The sequence below is a fragment of the Phaethon aethereus genome (assembly GCF_964289735.1).
Source record: "Phaethon aethereus genome assembly, chromosome: 1".
Taxonomy (NCBI): domain Eukaryota; kingdom Metazoa; phylum Chordata; class Aves; order Phaethontiformes; family Phaethontidae; genus Phaethon; species Phaethon aethereus.
This window is the reverse complement of record NC_138575.1, coordinates 101,560,214-101,587,346: the sequence shown is the minus strand read 5'-3', so window position 1 is coordinate 101,587,346 and position 27,133 is coordinate 101,560,214.

Genomic DNA, 27,133 nt, shown 5'->3' with positions numbered 1-27,133 from the left:
GTCTTTGTATGTCATTTGGTTGTCCTGAAGTCAATTATTTATGTCAGCTTAAAAATCTAGTTTAGAAATATTGCTAACTGACGTTACTTAGTGACATTGACAATGGTTCTGACAACATGTACACAGCAAACCTCGTTTTAAAAATAACTTAGTCTGTATTTTTCAGGGTTTAAATTAGTGGTTGATAAGGAATCCTTAAAGGTTTTTAGAGTTTGGATTTGGATAAATGTCAGAAAGTCAAGCTTAGCTGAATTCTTTGGTGTACAACCAAAAGAAGAAAACTTCAGAGAATTTGCCTTAATGAATGTAGTGTGACTATCCATGCAGAGCAGATTGGATCAGTAAAGTTCAGTGCTGTGTTCCTCAATATTTTGATTTAGAGAATTTCAGGTACACAGTGAAAAAATTTTAAGAAGGGAGTAACCTTGAAGATTTATGAGAGTATTACATTTTATCCTTCCTTTCAGTCTTCAGAGCGCAAAGGTCCCACTTCAGAACATGACAAATCAATCTGCTGGTTAGAAATAATTCCAAAGTGTTCAGTGGAGCTGAACCTCCACACAGGACTGCTGGTGAGGAGCAAGTCCTGCCATTCTCTGCCCAGTTACAAAACTGCACTGTACTCATACAGGAGAGATGCTGGCTGTGATAGCTTACATTTTTGAGCTGGTTCAGATTTTATTTTATAAGATGCTTGTTTGTGAAAAACAAAAACAGTTCATCAAAATCAAAACCTTTCTCAAGAAAAGGTCAGTTTTAACGACTGCCACCCTTTAGGAAAAAGTATCAAAAAATATAGAAATTGCTCTTGTCTCACTATGGCATCCTTAAAATAAATATAAAATTAATTACCTGCTCTGAATTTAATTTTGAAATTCAAGTGATTGATTGGCTAATAAAATATTAACATTTTCAAATTAGCTGAGTGTTTTCCTGTTGGACACAGAATTTTGTTTTATTCTTAGTTCTCAGAAGTGTCACATTTTTACTAGTCTCTGTTGTACAGGCTTTCCCTTTTTAAATTTCCCAAATATCTTTGTAATTTTTCAGCTATATTACAGCTGGAAAGATCCAAGTTTGGTAAAATATCAGGCACAGAAAATAGGATACCTGTCTTGAGATGTGGCTTATCAAGCATACTTAATTCCCTTTTTGGTACTGGGTAAAATCTCTTTTATACCAGGTCATAAACAGTAATCAGTGTTGTTCAGTTTTGCATTTAATTACTGTTTGGTAGGGCATGTGTAATATCTGTGATGGATTTTTATTCTTTCTCTGTCCTCTGAGATCTAGAACAAAGGAAGAGATCTTGAATGTTTTTAGGAATAGTTCTGGTTTTTCATAATTTCATTTTAAAGCATTTGGTATAGAAAGCAGGGTTAGGGAAAGGGATCCTGAGTGGAAAATAAGGAAGCTTCTTTCTCCAGTCCAAGACAAAATTATTTTAGTCTTAGACCCAACTGGAAGAAACTGAAAACTGTCACACAGATGAGTTTAACCGTTTGAAGGGGTTCCCTTGCACCAGAGGAGAATAGTGTGGTGTTGTGATTTAACCGCCAAAACCAGGACATATGGCAACTTGAATCATAACCTTAAGCTTTAAGTAGCTTTTCAAATCTCTTGAAATAGGAGCACAAGGATCGTTGAAGATGAAGCGTAAAGCCTGGAACTTGATTGAAAGTGGAGGTGATGGTTGAAAAGATGTCTGATACCATACTCTCCTGTGGCAGAAAGTGCAGAAAGCTTCATCCTAAGGAATGTATCGTGGCTGTAGACTAATGAAGAAATTATGAAAGCATGAATAATGAAAAGTAAAAGAGGAGGCTCGTAGCACATAGCTCATTTTATCAAGACCACACTTCAAGAAATTACTTCACAGAAACTCATGAGTAAGAGAGGCTGACACAAGACTGTCAAAGAATTTGATAGTTATCAGCTACAAACTCAAACTACTGTTTTGAGCAATCTTTCTCTTTTCATTATCTGTAACACTTTATAACTTATGAAGAGAAACAGAAAAGATAAGAGAATGAAGGATCTGGGGTATGTTTTGGGGGTTATAACTTTTTAATAAAAATAACATTGACAAAAAATCTGTAAAGGAACCATTCAGGCTCCTGCATCCATTCAGGATGCACAGTCATCTATTGTGCAGCCGAACCAACATTACTGATTCTTGGAGACCTTTAGATTTTATTCTCTCTAATGCATTTAATACTATTCTACAGCTGTCTAAGAGTAAAAGGGCTATAAGGACTGGAAGGAGCTGACAAGTGCAGACAGGAATGTGCAACAGTGAAATTTGCTGATTAGAAAACACTTTTCCACACTGAGAACAATGTGATATTATGTACTTTCAAAATGTCAAAATAGAAGTTCTTGCAGCTGAGTGCTAGGTGCAATTTTGTAAGAATAGGCTCAAATGGAATGAAGTCTTCTTGTAAGTCATGCTTGTACAACTAGATAAATGCTCTTGGTATTTTGATTTTCATTTATTTTGCACGAGGGAGGAAAGAGGACATTTAAGAAATTTTCATCTTTATTGTATGAGGGGTTTTTCCCTCAAAACCTTTTAGTCTGCCACTCTAGCATAAATTTGTGAACAGAAATGGTTTGGAAAACGAGTGCAGTATTAGATTAATACTGAAAACTTAAAATCACAGATTTAATAGAAGAACTTCTCCTTTAAATACTAATTATTTAATATGTTTGACTTGGTAAATACCACTTAACCACAAATTAAGTGCACATTCCCACACATTAGTTGTTAATTATGGTTAATATAGTAGACTCAAAAGTAATTACTTTCAACAGGACTACAGGTTGTAGAAGACAAAAATGATCAAGTATTTACATGTAACAGGGTGCATTCTGTGTTAATCTTCTTCCACTACCTACTACTTAACTTGTAAATAAATGATCAATGATTTCCATGCAAGAAAGGACTAATTCAATATCCTTCCCCTATAAAAGAAGCACTATAGATTTGTTTGGTTACAAATTCACTAAACAGAAAAATTAAGAAGGCAAATGATGCATACGGCTAAATTAAAATGAACTGTGGGAAAATCATTAAAAGTTAATGTGCCTTAAATTTCATTCTAAGTTATTTACCCCTCATGGTAGTTTTATTGCTAATTCAGGAAAACAAACAGATTAACCAGGAAGAATACAGGCTTTATGTTACCTTAAATGACACAATGATATAAAAGAAGCAGCATTCAAACATGCTCTGTTATTGGGAGTTAGTATCAAGGCGTGATACAATATCAAGACATTATGACAAATTCTTAGAATACATGAAAGGGCAATTGCATGTGAATTACAATGTGGAGATGCACTGTCACTTTGATTGACTTGTTTTGTTTTTATTTGCTGTACCTTAGAATTTTACTAGCAAATGCAAGATTGAAGAAGCAGATTTTGCTATTGGAAGCAGCTGTATGGATGGTTTCTACAATCCAAGACTGATACTCAGAAGCCTGCTTACTTTGATGAAAAGTTTCAACATTTCAGTGGATAAATCCTTTGCATTAGAGACACAATACTAACAAATGACATGTTGACACTTGGAACCAGTTAGTCTTCTTTCCAAACTTGAAGGGCAGGGGCCATTGCTTGCAAGATAATGCAGCTCAGCCAAGTTGCAGGAATGGGCAGAGTAGAAGCAGTGCAGAGACAGAATAATTATCAGTGTGGAATAACAGGAGTGGAAACTAGAGTTAGTGTCCATAATTGGAATTAAGGAGGAAGTGCCAATGACATCATGCATCCATTACCTTGACATAAATTGTCGGCATTGTCATGGCATTCCTATTGCACTTACATATTTTAGAAGTGGCAATAAGAAGGAAAATAGCATTTGCCATTTAATAATGTCTACGGTGAAGGTCTAAAGTGGCCTGTTTACATGTGGCCTTAGAAAAGAAGGGTGGGATTCTAGGCAGCTTCCCATGATTGAGGAGAATTTTTTGGTCATTTCAATCCTGCGGGGAAACAGGAATTTTACTCAATATGTCAGGTCCCAAAGCTCATATTTTCATCGTTGTAGATTATCCCCATTTCAGTCTATTCAATCAACCATATTTTGCACCTGAAGTTAAGAACAGGAACCCAGATTGGAATTGTTACTAAATATGGGGAGGCCTTGAAACACAGGTTTTCAAAGCCACCCTGTATTTCCCATCCACGCCCCTAAAAAGTTTTGCTCCGTGAAGACAAGCAGAAGGGAAGTACCAAGCAGTTGTCTTCAGTGTCCTTGATTTCCTTCCTATGGAAATTTTTCAAATCTTAAAATTCCAGAAAGTTTCATCTTCTCAACAATTAATCAGGGGAGATTTTTGGGTTATGAATACTTGTTGAAAAAAAAATAGTTAGACAGTATGCACACTTGCCTAAATATTACTTGACCTAAGGATGATGGCTAAGGCAGAACCATTTACAAAAAATAACAGCTCTCTAAATATAGCCTCGCTTTTGAAATGCTTTCTAGATACTTCTGTGATTTTCTTAGAATGCATTTATTTATAATTTGATAATTTGGATTAAAATTATTTAGGTTACCGGCTCATGACAGAAGTTTTAGGTCACATACTCTGTTGATGCACCTTGTATGTTTAAGGACCTAACCCGTATGTTGTTGCTTCTGATGCCTGAGTAGATGCCTTAAATATTTTCAGTAATTAAAAGGTGCGTATCTTATGCCAACGTCTGAAGAGATGATTGGATTTTCAAGTGCAGTATGAATACTAGCAGCAGCACACACATTTTCAAATATTTATTGTAAAACTTCATAGTCATAGCCACCAGCTTCAGTTTTTGTTTTGAACATATTTACAAATGATTTTTTAAATAATTTTATTGAACTTTGGGGAAAATAATAAGTTGTGGAAGCACTACAGATGCAGTGTTCATTCAGAGCCTGAATGGCTATGACAAAATGGCTGTGTCCTGCTATATATACCTGTATGAGGTTTATAATCAATTCTAGTTTCAGGAATCTTATTTATGCAGTATCCTCTTATGTATTTATCTTATTTGCAGGCATAATATGTAAAAGTTCCAAACGCTTTTTCTTGATTTCTCTACATACATTTGAGCTTGATAATATTTTGTTTCTTCTTGATGTAGTCTGGGTATTTAATAAGATGTCAGGAACCTTTTCTTTTAAAGAAAATATTTTGGTTTTCAGACATTAAAGAGAGAGTGTTGGGAGCTGGCACTGATTTTTAATACTCATGCCTGGCAGGAATATCATCCTGCCTGGAGACATGGAAGGACCAGTACACTCAATACATTAAGTAACTCTGGCCAGTCTGTTTGAGAGTGCTGACGACTTTTTGCTCTTCTGCCTCAGAGGGCAGTACTTTTCCTTTTCCTCAGAGAATTTAGCTACTGCTGTGAAAGGATGATGTGAAACAATATACACTAAAATCCCACAAGGATTCATGGCCTACCTGGATTGTTTGCCTTTACTCCATACTCCATAGTCATCAGAAACCATCTTTCATTCACAGTTGGCAAGGAAGTGATGGTGCCCCCTGATGCTACACTATTTGATTCATTAGTACCCTGATGAGTATTTAATCTAAACCAAGACTGCAGGCTTTCATATAATGTTTACAATAGCAGTAATGGAGAAACTTAATTTTTTGTTAATCTCATCCTTCCTTGGCATTATTGACCACTACTTCAGTAAAACTCATGGAGAGGAAGCAGAGATTTCTCAGCAAATTGGCATTTGAAATCGGAATTTCCCTCCTTGAGGAGAATAGAATTGCTGTCAGCTTTTTTATTGTCTCACTAAACTATCAGTGCCCAGTTCTTTCATCTGATAGTTTCATATAATCATATAGTAATTTCGGTTGGAAAAATCCGCTGAAGGTCATCTGGTCTAAACCCCCTCTCAGAGCCTTGACAACTCTGAGGTTAAATCAGATTGTTTGACAAGTTAAACTTTGAAAATTGCCACAGAAGGAGATTTAATAACCTCTTTGGGCAATCTGTTCCAGTGGTTGTCGATCCGCATGATGATTTTTTTCCTAATCATCCCTGATTAGGAAAAAAAGTGAAGTGTTCTAACACTTCCCTGTGTTGGAACTTCTGTATGTGGCCCATGGGTCTTGCAATGTGAATGTCAAATAAAACCCTGTCTGTTTACTTTGAATAAAGGTTGTCTTGCTTCTCGGGAAAGCGAGAAAATTTTAGTTTAAAAATGACTTCTACATTATTTTGTACTGTGATAGTGATTTCAAAGATAAGAGTGGGAAGAAATACACTACTGTGACCTCATAGCTACTTTTGACAGATATCTGAACTTTCTAATGTCCTACAAGTCTGTACGTGTCTTCACTGATATAAAAACAATGCCTGTATCAAAATATAGACCAGCTGGTATTTCTCATCTAATTACAGTACATTGAATCCGTCATATGTAAGTTTTTGTAAAGAAACCTTTTAGCAAGGGATTTGCCGCACCACAGGTAATGCTTATGTGTTTTTTGCTATTTTATTAATTTTATTCTTCATATAAATATACCTAACAAGGAGTAAAACTTCTCAGTTCTTTCTCTATCAGCTATCTCACAGAATCATTCAAACTGACGTGTATTGATTGATTTTGTAGTTGTGGCAACACGAACATTTTTATTTGTCCATCTATCCAGTTCTGTCTCTTTTACTGCTGCAGAATTACTACGCGACCTTTGAGTGTACTAGGAAAAATGACTGCCCGCTCTGGGTTGATGTGAATTGTTGCTATTGAAACACTCTGCTCTCAGCTGTGAAAATATTATCACAGCCATCAAGCTTTTTTGAATGTTGATGTGGTATACACAATGCTTGATACCTCTCAGAAGAAAACAGAAGACCCTTTGTGAAATATTTATACTTGAGTTCTCCTTTCCTGAGTCTGCAGAAGTTCAAGAGATTCATTGAGTCATACTGACTCCTCCAAGGAATGATAATAAACGAAGTCACTTTTTCCATACCAGAGAACTGGGAAAGTCGTCAGACATGACTCTCTAATTACAGACTCTGATGCGGTGCCATCAAATCAGATTCTTCTGACATCTGTTTTCTTTCATTCATCGAATTAAATATACAGAATACATACAATCTAGTCAAAATTTAAAATAGTATTAGTTCCTCTTCATTGATCAAAACAGTACCAATTGTTGTCTTTTTAAAACACAAGTGGTTTTACGCTTCAGTTTTATCAGAGATTTTTCATGTTTTGCTTCACAGTTTCCCAGCCTACCACATTTCCTCAGCTATGTTTTTGCTTTCTAACACTGGAAGGCTGTTTTAACTTGCAGGAAAGATATTCCCTGTCCCTATTTGCCACTATTAATGTCACTTTTTCCTATCATGTAATCCTGCCTGTTAAATGTTTCACTTTACTCTTTCATTGCATTTCTTACTAAAGTCTGTGAAGAACTTTTCAGTTTGAAGCCCACTTGCACGTTTATATCAAAACTAAGAAGTTGAAAACATTATGTAAAAAAGGACTTGTTTGTGCTTTGTGATGATGTATCACCACAGAATTGGTTTATTTTCAACCACAGATGGAAGTACGAGATGAGCTTTGTCTGAAAAATGTTTTCCATTGGAAGGATAGTATAGGTTGGAAATTGGAAAGGTACTTGGATTTAGATCTGGTTTATATTTGCAAATTTGACTTGCTGAGCACTGCACATTTTTTCATGTTTCCATCTTGGTGTCCCCATCTATATAGGAGAGAGAACATTTTAACCCTTGTCAGAGATGTTTGGATAAAGTGTTATCCTGGTATATTCTGAGAGCAGTAAGAATAACATCATAGAACCATAGCAGAAAAGATAAAATTGTTAGAATTTAGCATTTATTTATAATGATAATTCATTGCTAAAATTAATGTATTTTGAATATTCATGCCAAAGTTTCATGTCATTTTTCATATTTAAACAAATGGCATGAATTTATGAAGCTTTATGTAAAGGTGAACAAACATAATGAATGGCAGAAGTATATTTAAATTGGTATGCTGTATACTTAGTGCTTGTTTAGTGAAAGTAACGTCAGCATATCATATGGAAATGGCTTTAAAACCTTTTAGGCAAATATTATTAATTGTCATTTAAATAGTTACCTGTACCCACTTTTTGCACCTGCAGGGAAATAAATAAAATAGTAATAATTCTATTTTAAATTTCAGAATAAAGCAGAAAATTAGCAAGATGATAATGAAGAAAATTGTTTGGAATCCATTACATCTTCAAAACCAAATGCTTTCTCTTCCAGTGTCAGAAGTGGTGCTTTTGCAATTGCAGTAGAATGAGGTAGATAGATAGATAGCCAAATTTATTTTTTCTTCAACTTTCCAAAAAAACAATATAGATGCTCACCAGTCACAGATGTTACAAGCAGAAATAGCACATGAACTGTCAGGCTATTTAATACAGAACATGATTGCTGTTCACTTTTCTAATCACCTCCCTTTTGAGTATAAGTAGAGCATTAAATCACTTCCATTTTTATGAGTATCACATCAAAATACCAACAGTAGTATTCTGTCTGACTCCAAGCCTTTTGATATCTGATTTTTCCAAAGCTGCTTCAATTCTTTGTTTAGAAACCTGTTACCAACCAAATTTTTAGAACCTTTTTATCTCTGGTTATATCATACTTCTTCCTAAAAGACATGTTATTCATTACTATTTTTAACATTTCATATCTCTTAGAAGAGACAGTTTTTACATTGCTGCAACATAAGGCAACAATTATTTTTTGCTGCAGTTCTGTTCAATTTGTCACAAAGACTTATCCACCTCAGTGTACAGTAATTGCTCAGGTTGGTTTTTTAGTGTGTTCTGCACTTTCTCAAGATTCCAGGAAAAGACATTATAAATCAAAGCTTTGCACAGAGGTTTTGTTGATGGTTTGACTTCTTTTTTTTCTATTTTTAGACAACGTTTATGTTGCATCACTCTTTTTTACATACCCTTACTCATTTTTCTAAAATAAGTGAATAGGCAACATATTCCCAGGTGTTTGGTGTGTATTTTACTGTATTCTTCCTCTAAGAAAATGACTGTGTTGTAACCACTTTCTAAAAAGCAGGTAAATCCTTTCTAGCAGTGCCAGTCCCACCACAAATATCAAATAGGTCCTGCATCACCTTGTGGAAGATTTGAGTATGGTGAAGAATTGTATAGTAATTCTCTTTGGGTCTTGCATTGTTTGTAAAAACTGTTTTTAAATGAGTGAGACAGGATGAAGGATTGAACATGTGAGCATGTATTTTTTCATTAAGAGTCTTCATATATACTAACAAATCACTCTTGAGAGGTGCACAGTTTTTGTAGGACCTTTTATTATTCCAGAATGGGTCTTTCTTAGAAAAGGGTTCTGACACATAACCTCTTAGAAACCATGGTAATTATGTCTACATTGGCCGATTTCACCGTGGTAATTGCTGGAGTGTATTCATTGATTACAGTCCATCCAACTTCAGAGTTTCCTTAGGAGCTTAAGAAAATTGTCATGTTTGTAAGTAGTTGTTATTTCTCATTTATGATAGTTATTAATGGTGGTCATTTTGGACCAACCTGTGACATGAGCAAATATTTCTTTCTGAAAGGAAATAGCTAACTTGTAAAAAAAGTGGAATGAGAGGCCTTCATTCCCTGTGCAGGAACTTGGCTAAAAGACTTTTTCTTCCCACTTATAATTTAATCCAGTTTCCACGATGTGTCTCTTAGTGTTTTGCTGTAGTATTTAATTTTATGTGACTGGCAGACTTATTTTTCAAGTTATTTGCTTTTCTAGGTACTTCGTATTATGGTAGCATAAATCTTTAAATCTTATCTACTTGCCACTATCATTCTTTCACATTTTTATCCACAAAAATTTTATTGCTCTCTTCTCTTCTTGTGACTACCTTTTATAAACCATTTTAAGTTCAGACATTTTCCTGATGTCTTACATTATGTGGCCCCCTGCTGTCTTGTAATACTGCAAGATACGTAAGGTAATCACTACAAAATGTGCAGTAACACTTAATAGCAATCAAAAGAGAATCAATGTATGTATTTTTGCCTTGAGATGTCTAGCTTGTTTTTCTTTTGTTTGTTTTGTGGGGGAATTTATTAGAAACATATATACATTTATTGATTCAACTCCTAAGGCTAGGCATAAGATGATGAATAATCAAGCCTGAATAAGGAAAATCACTAAGTTGTTAAGAGGAAAGTTAAGAAGGTCAAGCAGGCAGAAAACCTGTTGTAGGGATTTCATCATAAGTGTAGGTGTCTCTGCTGCTTTTAATTAGAACCAGTATTTTGGGTTTCTACTCCTTCTGTCTTGTGTAACAGCAACCCTCATCAGAGTAATTTGACTGATATTCTTACTGGCCTTTGCTGCCCTGCTATAATAAATGTTCGCTTGTGTGAGACACTGAGGTAAGTCATTTGCTGTTCTATGCCTGCATAGCAGTGTGTTAGCTAAGGATGATACTTAGCGAAACATTAGCAGCTTCATTACCTCCTTACAGGGATTAACCTTATGCTGCATTGGAAAGATTTTGTATTTTTCCTTTGTATTTTAGAGTCAATGGTAAAATCAGAACACATTTAAACACAGTGATTCTCTCAAATTTTTTTCAGTACATGAGAACATCATTGCTGTTAACACATCACTGTCCTCCTTTTTTCCTACTGAGGGAGTAAAACTACCCTTTTCAAGTACATTTACCCTGTCCTACAGATTTACTATTCCCACAGAATTAGATCATCGTATCAAGTAAAGCACTTCAATAATAACCTTTTTTAAATAGGTCAACTTTATACTTATTTTTCCGCAGGCATGAAGAGGAGGTATAAATGACGCTAGATCTTCAACACTGATAGCCTGTAGCTGCTTAAAATTAATTGCAAGTTTAACAGATATTCTAAGTTTTATGCATAAAATTGACAAGAGTAATAAAAAATGGAACGTTAAACTTTAACGTTTAGCACTAAATTGCATCTCAGGAGATTAAAAAGATATATAGATATTTGTATTTATGAACAGTGGGATACTAGGAAATTCAGAAGGTGGCAGAAAATGGATAGCCTGAAAGTAATTATAACCAAATGCAATTTTTTTCAAATTCAGAAACCCAAAGGAAAACAAGATATGTGGGGATTAGAGGAAATGCTGAAGGTGAACAAGGTTCAGAGTCTTCAGGTGGTAGAGCCAGAAGCAGTATTTGCTTAGGGCAGTAATTCTGACCATGTATCTCCAAAGTAGTCTGAAGTTTGGTAAATGAGAAGGGAAAATGAATGATCCTTTACATCAGATTACAGCCCAATTCTGCAGCTATGGTAATTCCCACAGAATTCTGTTGTAATTCTGGTTCCATCTGTAAGAGCTCACAGAATCCCTGATAGCACTTGCAATAGGATTTTAGTCTTTGTGCTCCATTTTGTGTTATGTGTTTATACTGACTGTGTTTGGTACACCTGTAGAAAGCCTGTTATGCCTCACATGCTACCTTTCCAAAAACAGAGATAAGGAAGGGGAGAAAATTTTTTAGAAAACCAGGGATGATCTATAGGTTGCTATCATGATCTTAATTATTTTTTTCTTAGCTTAGAATTTGGGAATATGCTTATTTATGTTATTTAGGAATACAAAGTATCTGGGACCTACATGTAATTTATAAATAATTACTAGAACTTCAGTAAGCTGCTCATTAGAGGTTAGTGATGGAAAACAAGGTTTAGAATGCTGCTGCTTGTCCTTTTGCAATTGCAGTGAAAAGTGTGGCTAACTAATTTGACAAATGTCACTGAACCACTGCTCCAAATGCAAGTGAAACTGAAGCAAAAAAAACCCCATACATTAAGGTTCAAAGTAAGATTACTGCTATGTCATTTCCAGAGGTTGAAGTTTTGTGGTTTGTAACCACAAAAGAGAGGAATTTCTCTCACTGTTTAGTAGCACTGCACTTCACATCTGACTGCCCTTGAGTGCTCTAAGACTTCAGTGATTGAGAAATTCAGTTGTCCACTTTCTGTAGAAATTACCATGATTTCATTGCTAACAGTGCCATATAATTGTAACCAAATGCTGGAAAACAATCTATAGGGAAATAAGCATCCACTAAAGAAGACTACTTGCTTCTACCTAGTTGTGAATAAAATAAACCATTATCTGATATTCGTGCAACCAACTGGTGTTTAAAAATGAACATTTATATCTTCAGCAGGGCACAGTAAGATTTTCTGTGTAGAATTGCACTCTTGGAATAGTAGTTGAGAACACTGCTAGCCTTTTAGCAAATGACGTGACACAAGAATGGCCTAAAATTTAGAAACTTCTTGGAAATAAGTGCTAGTATTTTTAAGAATAAGTGTGTTTTCCGTTCTGCCACACTGGAATAAGTGTCAATACCTTAGCATATTACCTCTATCAGCTGTAAACTAATCTTATTTTAAATCACCACCTTTAATAATTTAATCTTTTCTACTCTTTTGGGAATTCCACATCCCAATATCCACTAATACAGTCACCAGCTAGTAAGTGGCATCCATTGTTATGTGTTTCATATACCCCATTCATTGTACTCCATGCTCATAAAAGTGTCAGGGTTTAAATAGGATTTTTACTTATTATATCTGTAAGATACCAACCTGTGTGATCAACGGAAAAAAAACTGGAAAAAGTAGTTTTTCTTAAGGTATTTATATAATATCATGCTGGTTTTGTTTTCATAGTAGGTGGAAAAAAAAGAGTTTGGCTATCAATCAACTGTATGAACATTTTTATTATTACTTTAATCAGTATTTTACACAAATCTAGCTCTTTTTGACTTTTTATAATTGCTAGTGCAAAACCTTATAGGTTCTCTTTACAGAACTTACACAGACTTCGTTTCAACTGCAAACTGTTTCTACTTGGCTTGTTAGGCTGTTTTTCGTATCTGAACCTCATCTGTAGTTGTATTATCCTTGTATTGTATTTTGTATTGTCCTTGACTTTATTCATTACTGTCTTTACTCCTGGAGATGACATTACCTTGCAACAGCATATAAGTCAGCATCTAATTTGGCCCAGTGAGTATGTAAAGGAGCTTAAAAGACAGTGTTAAACGGACCATGACAATGGTTCTGGTTCAGCCTCTGTGGACTTTGCCCCAGATGTTTCTATGTTCAAAGTGAGATAAGAAAATCCAGTACTTGTTCTGAGAAATGATTGATATGCTTTCTTGATTACCTGAGAGAGTGGTAGAAACAGAGCTGAACATGGTAATAAACACAGAGAACTCATTACAGAATTTGTTTTGCCTTTCACTGTGCAATTCAGAGGATAAGAAGGGAAGGAGAGCAAGGAGATCTAATGAAAGAAGTTATTAGATATAAGGAATAGTAAATAAAACTGAGGTTTACTGAGGATGCTAGGTGACTGAGAAATGATTATTATCATTTCCAGATGCATACTCCAGGTGGATCCACATGGTTCTAAACACATATCTAGACAGACATGCCAAGTTGAGAGACACCCTGGTTAGTATACTGGTAGATGTTGGTCTTCTCTGAAGGCCAAAACTGCTTAACAGTATTTCCTTGTCATTTCCTTCCTCTCCAATATTCCTTGGAGATATGAGGTGCTTAAAGCAACCTAACTGGTAGAAGAGACACTCCTCTTACATGCTTGAAATCCGTGTTCTTTAGAAACTTCAATCTAGGATTTGGAGAGCCCATAGTACTTTCTTGTCTGATGCTTCTGAAAGAACTGGGAGGGCTACTCTGTTGTGAAGTCAGTAACAGCAAATAGAATTACTCCTGAATATTGTAGGGCTTGCATGGAGAAATAGTTTTCATCTCTCTGCAGCCCTTTGCCTCAGCTTTTGACATCTTCAGATCCAACTAGATGCTTTGCAGTTCCAAAATGAGGTAGATGAGGAGGAAATGCATGGCTATTCATAAGTGGCACACTGTGAACGTGGATCTTTCTCTTAACTCCTTTCTTTTGAGTTCCCGTTCTTGTGACATTGTCTTGTCCCTTGTAATTCATCCCCTCTCTTTAATTATTCACCCTTCATTAATACATATTTCTATGGCCGGCAAGAGAGAGACAAGAGAATTGATTGGCATGACACTCCTGAGGCATTTAAACCAGTCTGTTGCCTCCAGACTGGCAGCCTGTCATAAGCTTAATGTTTCATGCATGGAGAACATAATAGTACTGTAAAAACAGCACCAAAGTTCATCTGTTGGCAGAAGCACAGTTTTGCTAAGACTCCTGTAAAGATCAAGTGGAAAGCTCTCTGGGAAGGTAAAACTGACACAATAATGATAAATTTAAATTAAATCCACTGTTCTCCAGGAATAATGAGAAAGCAGAACATAACAAAAAACTTCTGGGGAAGGAAGACTACACAAGAAGAGTACAGAAAATATAAATATTTCTCCCAACCTTAAGTTGGTAGTAGAGGATTGTATAAAAGAAGACCTGTAAAATATCATTCAGCTAGATGATACTAAGAGGTTCTGCATCTAAATACCATAATTTAAGACCAATGTGTACCTTGGGAATATAAAATTATTGGTTGTTAGATGTATAGTTGATCGTTGGCAAGAAGTGCAGCATGACCTAGTGAGATGAGCCTACAGGGATCCATTGTTGTTTCTCAATATAGGATCTCCAGCGACTCTTTCTCTCAGGCTAAAGTGTAAGTGAGGCTCTGAGCCTTACAAAGTTGCAATAAGGCAGTGTGGTACGTAGTGCTGAGTTGACCTCTGTGACTTGGTGTTCAGTGGTCTACACCTGTTACAATACAAGGGCCGTCACTGACACTTTACATATTCGGAGGATAACCCTCAAAGGAAGAAAAGGATGTGTAACATCTTTGTAAATGTAGTCACTCAGTGTTTATAGCGTTGACACATACTGAAACCTGAAGGCTAATCTGCTGTCAGCAGAATTGTCGTGGTTTAACCCCAGCCAGTAACTAAGGACCACGCAGCCACTCAGTCCCCCACGGTGGGACAGGGGAGAGAATCAGAAGAGTAAAAGTGAGAAAACTCATGGGTTGGAATGAAGACAGTTTAACAGGTAAAGCAAAAGCCGTGCACGCAAGCAACACAAAACAAGGAATTCATTCACCACTGCCATGTTCAGGCAGGTGTTCAGCCACCTCCAGGGAAGCAGGGCTCCATTACAAATAACAATTATTTGGGAAGACAGACACCATCACCCCGAACGCCCCCTCTATCCTTTCCTTCTTCTTTGTCCCAGCTTTAGATATGGAGCATGACGTCATATGGTAGGGAATACCCCTTTGGCCAGCCTGGGTCAGCTGTCCTGGCTGTGTCCCCTCCCAGCTCCCCGTGCACCCCCAGCCTCCTTGCTGGCAGGCCAGCATGAGAAGCTGGACTGTCCTTGACTGCTTAGCAGCTACTGAAAACATCAGCACGTTATCAACATATTCTCATCCCAAATCCAAAATATAGCCTCACACTAGCTTCTGTGAAGAAAATTAACTCTATCCCAGCTGAAACCAGGACAAGAAGAAACACTGGGGCAAGTCATCCAGCCTGTTTTCAACATCTACTTCAGGGTGAGATGAATGTTGTCCTGGAATTTTCTGTTTCTGTCCCTATATAAAGGCAGTGGGGATAGCTGGCTTAGATATGGTCAACTCCAAATGGATTGCACCCACTATGATTTGAATACAACTCAATTGCCCATACCAGAAACCAGAAATTATTCTAGGATCATAGGGTACTACCACAATAAGTTTGATTAGAGACTTAGTGAGAGCAAACTTCATGTGGACCCCTGGACCAATAAAATAGCCCAATTTGTTTTGTGAGATTTGGAGACAATATCCAAATTTATCATGATGCCATCCGAACATGCTAAGCCCTTTACATCACTGCAAATCATCTAACTCTCTCTGAAGTTTTTTTTACCAGTAGTTGGACAACTCGCAGGTTTCTGCTATACAGTTAGGGTACTAAGACGTTTGACTGTAAAGTGTTATCACTGAAGTCCAGAGAAACCAGTACTGAGAATCAGATAGAATAAGCATATAAAAGGATACTGTGTTAAGGCTACCTGGTGCCACTCAGTTCTCAAAGCCATTTTTACCCTTTTTTTTATAAGGTTAAGATCAAATCATGTGTCCACAGTAATTATGCCTGTTCTTGTATACATTCTTGATGTAGCACTTTATGTTTTTCTCACCTTTTCTTTAAGCATTTTCTGAGTTTGCAAGACAATCATTTTGCTCACTTGGCTTTGTTGGAGACACATGTACCTAGAACCATCATTAAACTTGCTGGCTTTTTTTCCTTCATATGTCTAGGTTCCATTCAGATGTGCTGGCTTCATCATCAACTCTGTGATACTTTGTCACTTCTTTGGTAGCCTCAGGGAAGAAGGAGACATATAATTGAGGACAGAAGTCAGCATCAACACACCTTCTTCATGGCAGTTGAAGTACAGTGCATAGAAGGGATTTTCACTTTTTGTATGTTTAAATAGACCTGCAATCTTAAAATGAGTATTGTGAAAACTTAAAGACTTTCAAGTGCTTTTATGCATGTGGATAAAAATAAAATTGCTCTTATCATACCTGCACTGTCCAGCTAGACTGAAGACAACAGCTGTTGCTGAAAAGTCATACTTAAATTTGCAAATTAATTTGTGCCATGTGCAATAATTGAGGTTAAGTGCTCTTTGGAGCAAGCAGCCAGTGATTTTTCTCTTGACATTAAAAATGGAAATTATTATTATTATAAATGAAATTAAATGAGCAGATGCAACACTACACTAATGCAAAATGGTTTGGTGCATGGAAAAAAATATCCAAGAGAACTGTTTCATTAAGTGAGCTGGTAAGTGGGCTTGACCATATATTTGAAGTACTGCTTAATTAATTTTTTTCTTAAGTACACAATGAACAATGCTATCACTACAATACATTAGAATCTCACCAATTCTCACAACCCTATTGGAGACTTACAGAGGTTTATTGAATTTTGTGAATTAACAAATAAATGAACAGGCATAACAAAAAAGTCAAAGTTACTGCACCACACTGTTTCTTTACAACAAAAGTTATAATTTTAATATACCTTATTTTTTGTGTATATAATACATAGTATAATAATATTTCATTCTATTGCTAATAAATGTTGGTAATCTATTGTCATGCTAATGAAATCTTACTAACGATACCTCACTCTAGCATCTGGCATGTCATCTATGAGGACAGAAGAGACTGATCTGTAGACAGATACTTGTGATGATGTTTTCATATTTACAAGATGTAAGTTAAGGGGTTTGCTACATATTAATTCCAATTTTGTCGTTGGTTACTTTCATGCTTTCCTGTTAACAGAGTGGCACACGTAAATCAGAAACAGGATATATGTCCTTTTGTTTTTAAGGAAGCAAATATAAAGGAAAAAGCTTGCAATGAATAGGAAGTGATGACAAACATAACTTGGAGCTACAGTGTGCTCAAGCAAAAAAGTCAGGAAGCTTTAATTTAAAAACTGAAGGTGACAGCTTTCCCCTAACCCGAAAACATGGTATTAAGAGATGTTCAGGGATGCAGCACACATTATTCACACCCTAAGGCCTAAGTAAGTAAAGATTTAAAAGGGTAAAGGTCTGTGCTGAGTCTTCAGTAAGGAATTGTAGTATCTCTGCTTAGCACTAGACGAAGACACAGTATAAAATACCACTGAATATTTTAGTACTGTTAATTACTAAGCTGAAACCACTGCTGACTAATATTATGGGAGCTGCTGTTTATCAACTGGGGCAGCTAAGTCACTTAATGCTTCTCCCATTAGAAAGGATTTGTGCGACCTTTTCTTTGAAAAATATTAATCCACGCAGTGTTTGGAAAAAGCCTTTGCTATTAGACAGAGGAAATCCATTCAGTTTGGGGAGCCACCTTTGAAAGAGCATGTTTTCTGCTGTCTTCAGGGAAGCAGCAGAGGATGCTGCACCTGCTAGAATTAGAAGGCAGCAGGGAGAGAAAGCATCCACTCTCTCCTGCTCTGCCATTCACTGAAATTAGTACAGTACCCACAGCAGTAATCTATCTGTGCTAAAAGCTGAGGTGCTTGGATGATACCTCACGGAAGGTACAGTAATAGAATCACTCTTCAAGTCTGCTTTGGAGGAAAAAAAACTCCTGATGTGCTGTTGGGATTACCTTGCAGAGGCTTGACCTTGAGGAGAAGGAACTGTGGCTTTAAAGATGGTAGACAACCAAGGAGGAAGTGGAGAAGGGCATGACATGCTCGTGAGCAGCCAAAGGGGAGGTACTGGAGCAGACGAAGGAAGGAGAATGGTTAGAGAAGAGCGCGTGGACACCTGCAGGCAGCCAATCCTGACTGTGTGAGAAGCGTGTGGACTGCGTGTGGTAACTAATCAGGACGCATTTTGTGGCTCATGAGAGGGATGTAACTGTATAAAAAGCAAGTGTCTGTAGCAATAAATGTCTTTGGCTTGAATCCCCGCCAGAGTCCGTGCCTTAATACTCCACAAAGTGCAAAGAGCTGTGGTCAAAAACATTGTTTAGACTGGAAAGTGAAGCACTGTAATGCTAAGAAATGACAAATTTATGGTGTTTACTTATGCATTCATATGTTGATTTTAATATGATCTCATTACCCTTCCTTAGGATGCCTGTCTTGCTTAATCCAGCATATTTTAATTTCTGAATTCAGCAAAAATAACTTCCTCCAATGTAGTGTCTGGTTTGTAGAATTATGCTGCTGAATACTTCTCTGGTATTTGGCAAATCTTGAGCCTAATTTGAAAACCCAAACGTACCCAGACAAACCCTGCCCTCATATCAACACTACACGTAATGTATACTTCCAGTGATGTAGCTTGTTTATCTTCCTGTCTATATTTTAAACAGTAAAATACTGTGTTTAATGACAATATAAAGAAGGCCTCAAACATTTTAGAAAGAAATTTTTAAAAAAACAGCAGTGATTAGACCATTTGTGTGTAATATATTAATTTGTGTACAGGGCGATAGGAAAAGAAACGTAATTAGTACCTGGGGAGCCAATTCTCAAAGTCTAAGGATCATTATGGAAGGCTTTTTGTTGGTTCTTTTTCCAAATGGTGTTTGTATTTGCTTCATGAAATGTTTTTATAAGAAATTTTTTAAAATGCTTTAAGTTTGTTAGGATCTTGTAGAAGTAATTGTCACTCATTTAAACAAAAATAATCTCATTAAAATGCCAATGGCAGAAGATGAAAGACAGGGAGCATTCCAACAAAACTGATCTGCGCTTCCAAGAACTTGCAGTTTTGAAAAAACCTAGAAGTCTTAGAGTCTAAAAATAAACCTTCTAGTGTGGTTTTTTTTTTCATTTAATGAACTTTGGATCTGATTCTTGTTACTTACTTATAAGTAATAACGTAGGAGTAACTTCAAAAACTTCAACTACTCCTACCATTTAGATAGAAAAAAAGTCCGAGTTAATTTGATTGTAGACCCCAACAAATGATGGTTCATCAATGTCAGTACAAATTGTTGGCTCTTCACAGATCATGAGAAATTGTGCGTATAAGGTGATAAAAACATATATTCCAATTTCTTCAAAATTGGAACTGTAGTCAGAAACAGGCACAGTAGTTTTAAATGTATAAGTGAGTAAGATTTAAGAGGCTTAGGTGCATGTTTAGAGCCTACAGAATACAATAAAAATGTTGTAATAGTACATTTTTAAACATTTCTTTCAATTTTTGAACTTGCTTTAACCCAAATTTGTGTGCTGATAATGTTCTTTTACATGGATCCACAGAGCTGACTTACCAATGTTTTTGGAGCTCAAGTTAGAGATATAAATATTCAGAAATTCTTATTTTTATATGCACACATGATACGATTTTCACAGGAAATAACAGCATAAGATCATGAAGAGTTACAGCTAACCTATAATGCCAAAATATCAAATATCCAAAAGAAAATCTCACCTTCTATTACAAGATGAGAGTTTTAACTGCATCTTCAATCAATAAATTGTAGAGCTTTTGGAGATACAAGGTTTTAAGTAAGGTCAGCTTTCTTCTGATGTTATGAGCAGGGATAGTTTGCAGCATTTCCTCAAGGTGCACAGGGAAGGCTGTCTAAATTATGTCAGCATGTTTCTTTTGTGGTAAAACTTCCCGGAACTTTTGTCACATACTTGCAATATTGGCAGTCACCTTCTGCTCCCTGCTGGGGTTTACATAGAATATCTCAAGTTGGAAGGGACCGATAAGGATCATCAAGTCCAACTCCCTGCTCTTCACAGGATTACTAAAATCTAAACTAAGACTAAGAGTGTTGTCCAGGAACTCCTTGAACTCTGACAGGCTTGGTGCCATGACCACTTCCTTGGGGACCCTGTTCCAGTGACCAACCACCCTCTCAGTGAAGAGCCTTTTCCTAAAGTCCAATCTGAACTTCCCCTGACGCAGCTGCATTCCATTTCCTCATGTCCTATCGCTGGTCACCAGAGTGAGGAGACCAGCACCTCCCCCTGCACTGCCCCCTTTGAGGAAGTTGTAGACTGAGATGAGGTCACCCCACAGCCTTCTCTTCTCCAAGCTGAATAAACTAAGTGACCTCAGCTGCTCCTCCTAAGTCTTGCCCTTGAGACCTTTCACTGTCTCAGTTGCCCTCCTCTGGACACACTTTAATGGTTTGATGTCACACGGTGGATAGCCGGCAGTTGACTCAGCTGGCAAGTTTCTCTGCCCCAAATGGAAGGTTTTAATGTTCTCCTTTTTTTTTTTTTTTCTTTTGCAATATTTTGCTTGGGGAAGAAAGGGAGTCAAATGGAAGTGAGAATTTTGCCTTTAATAATCAGCCATTGTTTTACAACAGAGTAGGCTAATGTTGTGGCAATTTTAATGAATGTAGAAGTCTGTGCAATTAAGAAATAGTAGTAGGTGCTCCATAAAGCATAAAAAACTCACAGGTATCAGAGTCTGCCATCCTTGCAGTGTGATGTTGTGCGGATGGTAATGTGGGTGTCAGGATCCAGTCAAATTCTTTAACTATGAAGTTGAAAGGGATGTGTTGCTGACCAAGGCGCACTCACTGTAGCCGTGCAGAGCTTGCACAGCCTATGAAAAGCGGCTGAGGCAGATAGAAAAAGGCATGTATATTTTCAGCCTCCAAAATCAAGAAAAATATTTCAAAGACTGTATTCCCAAAGAGCCAAGCCACTTAAGAAAATATTTGATTATGGCTTCTCTCTGACTTTTAATGTTTTTTCCCACCCTTCCCTCTTTAGAGGCAGTTCTGTAACAACAGATTCTGCCTCAGCAGCTTGGCTGCTATTTGAAAGGTGAGTGAACTCCCTAATTAGGGGAACACAATTTCTACTTGCTGCTCTTCAGCATGACTAGGGAAAGCAAAAAGCAAACAGAGTGCAGGTGCCTGGTCACCCATGTGATCTATGATGTGAAGCGTTATAATGAGAAGAGAGCTGGGTTGCAAGGGAGATTTTCTGGACCTTTTAATTATATCTCATGCATCAAGTTGTAGTTCTGTTGTCAGGGAAACTGCTTGCCTCTCTCTCTTCTGAATTGCTGCCACTATGAAGTCCTATGCCTTGCAAGGAGAAAACCCAGAGAAGGATCCAAACAATGCATTATTAAATAGCTTTAAATTAATATTAATGACATTGGTTTGTCTGATTTGGCATTTACCTTCCTCCAGGTGAGGTAACCCAATGGTTTTATCTGTGATGAAAGAGCCTAAGCGGTGCATTTTCAAAACAAAAGTATTATTTTTCCAACTTCCATAGTTTTCAAAGTCTGTCACTCCTGAGGGCTCTGAAGTTTGCATAATCTACTTATTATTAGGAATGGGCTACCAAGAAATCATTTCGAGTGGCTAGAGAATGCAAGTATAGCGTGTAACTGTTCAGAGCTCAAAAGATAGGGTTTTTCTGTGACCTTGTAGAAATCCTTTTACTCACATTCCTAAAAATGTTGGATGCCTCAAATGTTGGAGGTCCGCTTTGGAATTCTATTGCCAGTGTTACATCATAATAAGCAAGGTGTGTTCTGAAGGTAGATTAACAGACCATAAAGGCAAGCTTTATTCAGACAGAAGTTTCTAAGCAATACTGCATCAGTTTTTAGCCAAAATTAAGACAGAATCTTAAGACGCAGAATCTGAAGACTTGAAGACTTGCCTGGTATTAGCATTAAATTTGGAGACAACGCAGTGGCAGTGATAGCTTCCAAAAATTAAGGTTCTAATGCTTCCTTTTTCTGAGGTCTAAGCATTCATAATCCTCATTCAGGTTCATGGGACTTATGAATGGACTTATGAACATCTCACTGTGTCTCTGAGTATCCATAGAAAGCTAAAGAACTAAAAATTAATCAATGCATCTGAAGTTTTAAGCCTCGCTCTCTTTTTATCTCATTTCATGCATCTGTTCTATAGAAAATGCGGTATGTCTCTAATTTGCTGTTTGTAATGCTGGAGCAGTACCAATAGCTGGCAAAGAAATCCAGAATATCCAACCATTAAAAATTATTAGTGTCTTTTCTACCCTATAAGAGTTCTGTACATGGTTGAAGAGGGATGACATATGTAAGTTGTTGTATTCACATGCCTAGGTAGAGCATGAGGCTAACACAGTTATAAGTGTTGCTGAAAACTTGAACTACCACGTCCTTAAGAGGAGGAGATCAAGTCTGGTGTGAGATAATCAGCGTCATATTTTACTGGACTGTATTTTCAGAAAAGTTTTGAAGAAGAATGTAACAATACCTGAACGCAACTTAGTTTTCTAGAAATATTACACATATAATTAAATTCCTCATCCATTATTGACATGTATATTTTATCTCCCTTGTTCCTCCTTGCAGAATAACTAATATGCAAAGAAGACAGCCACACCAGACTCCCTCAAATGTGTTATGTTAATAATGGGCTAAAATAGAACAGTCTTCCTAAATAGCAGAGGAAAGGATAAAGCTTTACATTAATCCACAGAATATAGAAACAGGACTAGCAAAACAGGAAAAAATGGCCTGCAGCAGGCTTTAAAATGGAAATAATGACACAAAAAACATCAATACAGACTGACATTAAACCTGGGACTATTTCTTATTTCTAGGCTTCCTGGGACTATTTCTAGGCTTAATATAACTCTTAACACTTGTTTGGACTTCTTTATTCTCTCACAATGTGGATGCATTAACTTTGTTGGTCATGTGTGCCTGGGCAGCCTTGGGACTTGTACTGTACCTGGGACATAGTTGCTCTTAAGAAGTCAGAAATAAGTTAATGCTTATTGTTTGGCTGCATTCCAGCCAGTAAGCAAGAAATGGGAAAACCAATACCCAACTTTCACAAGACTTCAAAAATAGGCTGAACAAGGGAATGACTAGAGGAATTTCAGCTCCCAGCTCAGCCATGAGTGCCATGTAATCTTACTGATTTGAAAGTATCATGGTTCAGCTGCCTATAAAATCTTAATATCCTGGGAGGGAATAAAAGTGGTATTTTTAAGTTTAGACAAGGCTAGGACTTAAAATTTAACAGAGATTATTCTTTGAAAAATCTTGTTCTTATTCCTAAGAGTTTCCTCCAAATTCATTGCAATAAACGCTCTCTACCATATATACTTCAGAGGGCTTTATTTCAAGCTCTAACAGAATGTTTAAGTTTTGCATAAAAAAAGCTTTCTCAGTAGCATGTTGCTAACTTAACACAGTGTGCAGCTGAGACCTATACAATTATTTTCCTTTTAATCACATGCATGCAAATGCCTTCTGTCCAGCGAGGATCAGAGTTCTCCATCTAGATGCTGACAACCCATGCAACAGGTACTGGGTAGGAAATGTGCCATCCTTGGACTTTTTAGTAGCATGAAGGAACTACAAATAAGATCTTAAAGGGATTAAAAGGTGTTTTGGAGAGTGGATAAGAAGTTGTGTATTCCAAACAATTATCCCAAGATCAGTATTTATGCTAATGGAAATGGAAATCCTCAAGTAGGTTGTTTGGCAGTACACAAAGTCATGAAGAACAGACCAGAATAGGACAAGTTCATCTTTCAGGACTGAAAGTGTTCAGAGGGGCTCTAAAGCTTATAGAAGTATGTAAATGACTTTTTTCATCAATAGCAAATTTAAAACAATTTAAATCATATACCAGTGAATCCAAAGTTATTATTGCCCATTTATTTTTGTCAAATTCAAGAACTGATAATCTTCATAGGTCCTATAAAACAGTTTTCATTGAGAAATGGAACATTTAGTTTTCAAGTTTCTAATTTTTTCAAATAAAATTAGAAGAAATTTTAAAGAAGTGTTGTGAATCACTTGTTCAGGTGACTATTTTACCAATTTACTGTATGATTTGGAGGAAATTATCTAACCTCACTGGGCCTCATCCCACCATTGGGAAATTTGGATCAATGGCATTTCTCTGCTTTAAGCAGGCAGTAGTATTCCTGCATTTTCCATCTCTAACAAGTCTTATGATGATAATTGAATTAAAAATTGTAAATGTGTTGCAGCAGGGAGAGCTGTTACCACTTTGTACATAGTAGAAATGTAGATAAGTTCTCCAAATAGGCATTAAATAACACACCTTACTTCTCTTTTTCTTTGGAGTATAAAAGACAGGTTCAGTGACTGGACTGTTTTCTTTCTTTTTATTCCTACATAGAAGTTTGCTATAAAGTGGTATAAAATGGCTGCATAAAAAGAACAAGATAGATAGGTAGTCAGAGAGCAGGTAGAACAATTAAAAAAAACCCACACAAAGGATATGCATTGGATTGCCAAATCAGTGGCATCAATTTTCTCCTTTCTAGAATATCTTTAGTTCTTGTAAGAGATTTAAGTAAAGTGAAGAAGCAATAAAAGTCAAACTTCTAAAGACTGCTTGCAGAGATCAGTTTCGAACTCAGTCTAGTCACCAGCAGTACTGCCTTTGGTCCGGGCTGGTGGAAACAAATTGAATGATTCTCTCTTACCTCTGTCTTTCTTTGATACTAAAAGTATGAAAGACGGTGTGAATGTATCCCTTCCTGATGGTGTGCATGAGTGAAGACTCCAAGTGAAATAAAGCTATGCCTGTAATGTCTTTGACAAATGTTGGATTTTCTCTCTGTTAGCATCATGCATAGAATCCACAGTTCAAAGCTTTTTTTGGAAGTCTTACTTCAGATGAGTTCTCAGATACACCTTATCCTATCCCCGTTGATACCTTTTAATTTAGTTTGAAGAAAGCAAGTTTAGGGCTGTAGAATTATTCAATACACATTCCAGAAATGGAGCTATGTACAGCCACACACTTTACTGGCTCTCAGCCTCCTGCAGCTGCTAGCTTCCCCCTCTGCACTGACAGCCTGGTTCCTTTCCATTGGAAGGTGCTTCAGAGGCTGTGCAAGGGATGGGTAGTCTTTCAGCTACTCATCCGTTGTTTGAATGTGCTGGAGCACATCTGGTACTCTTTTACGACAATCCCGAGTGCAGGAGAGTGAAACTGGGGAATGCAGTGTGGGTTTTAACCTATTTTCTGCTTACCAAGTCTCCTCCCCGTTCTAGAAGATCTCAGAGCAACTTCCCACTGCTGCCTTGTTCTTCTGTATGTTCACTTTCCCTGAGCCTTGTAGCTGATGAGAAATGAGGACACTGCTGTTGCCTCTACAGAAGGACCTCTTTTCTGAGAGACCTCTACCTAAGAAGCAGGCATAAAGCTCTTGCTCCAGCCCTGAGGTGAGCTGGAATTGTCTGTGAAAGGAGTGTCCTGCATGTCTTTCATTGGTGGCTGCCCAGTGATGTCATATAGCTTTTGATGCAAATTTTAAAATGTGTAATGTATAGCGAAAAATATTAAAATACCTATGAGCAATGTGTGGCCCCCAGCTTTTGTGGTTTATAAAAGAGAATGAACTACTTGATATGTTAATATGTTGTTTTCAACCCTTATTACTCCTCACAGAAGACTGAGTTAGTCTCATGGTTCTCCTTTAAGTAGTGAAACATAAGTTAATTCATTGTTCTATCTGAGCCAGTTGAATACTCAAAAGCAGACATGAGAGGAAAAGTAATTTTAGTTACTTTACTAAATTTTCTGTCATGGGAGTATGATTCGTGCACTTTTATTGGTGCCCACTATCTTGCCAACATTTTTTGTTAAAAATATTCCAGGGAAAAGACGTGACTGTATAAATACTTATGAAGATTTTAGTAAAATGCTTATGATCATTGTAATAAATAATATAATCATTTAAATCTTGTGTGCAGGGAAAAAAGACCCAGTTATTTTTATTCAGTATCTTCTGCACTTCACAGTGCAAAAGATACCCAAGATAGTGTGCTAATTTGATTTTTTTTTTCCCCCTTCGGTATTTCTAGCCTTTTCAGGAAGGAACAATGAGGTTTTGTCTCTGTGGATAGGTATCAGGCATGGACCTGAGATTGTTCATCAGTTTCTAGCTTTTAAAAAATCGTATCATCTCTCTGTTTCTCAGTTTCTTAACTGAAAAGAAAAAAAAAAGGGGGGGGGTCCTGATACTTACTTTGATAGCTACTAATGAAAAGTATAATATTATGGCTAAGTGTTACTAATTTTTTTCCCCATTAATTCTTTCTAGGAGTATCATCATTCTTATTGCTTAATAATTGTCCATGAGCAGAAGGATTTTACTCAATGTGTTTGTTCATAATTATTTACCATATAGAATATGTGAAGAAACAGAGACCTAAGGAAAATTTATGAACATTTCTTGGTGTGCTTGCTTGTCAAATGCAGTCTGTTTCAGTTTCCTGCAGGCATGGTAACATGATGTTTTAGTGAAGGGCATTTGGCTGTGTTTGTGGATTTGGTTCTGCAGCGATGACAGTCGTATATCTAAAATGCTAGGACTCCCTGTGAAGAATTTGCTTTATTGTACTCGTGCTTTATAAAGTCTAAAGTGATTTAGGAACATAAATGTTGCTGATTTTCAGTGGGGAAAAAAAACAGGGAAATCACTTGGGTAATTTTGGAAATCACATTCTTACGGTATAGTCAAAAAAGCAACCAATACATTTTAGCCTGTAATTGAAATTTATCTGGCAACACGGCTTCCTCCAGGATATGACATAGTGGTCACCC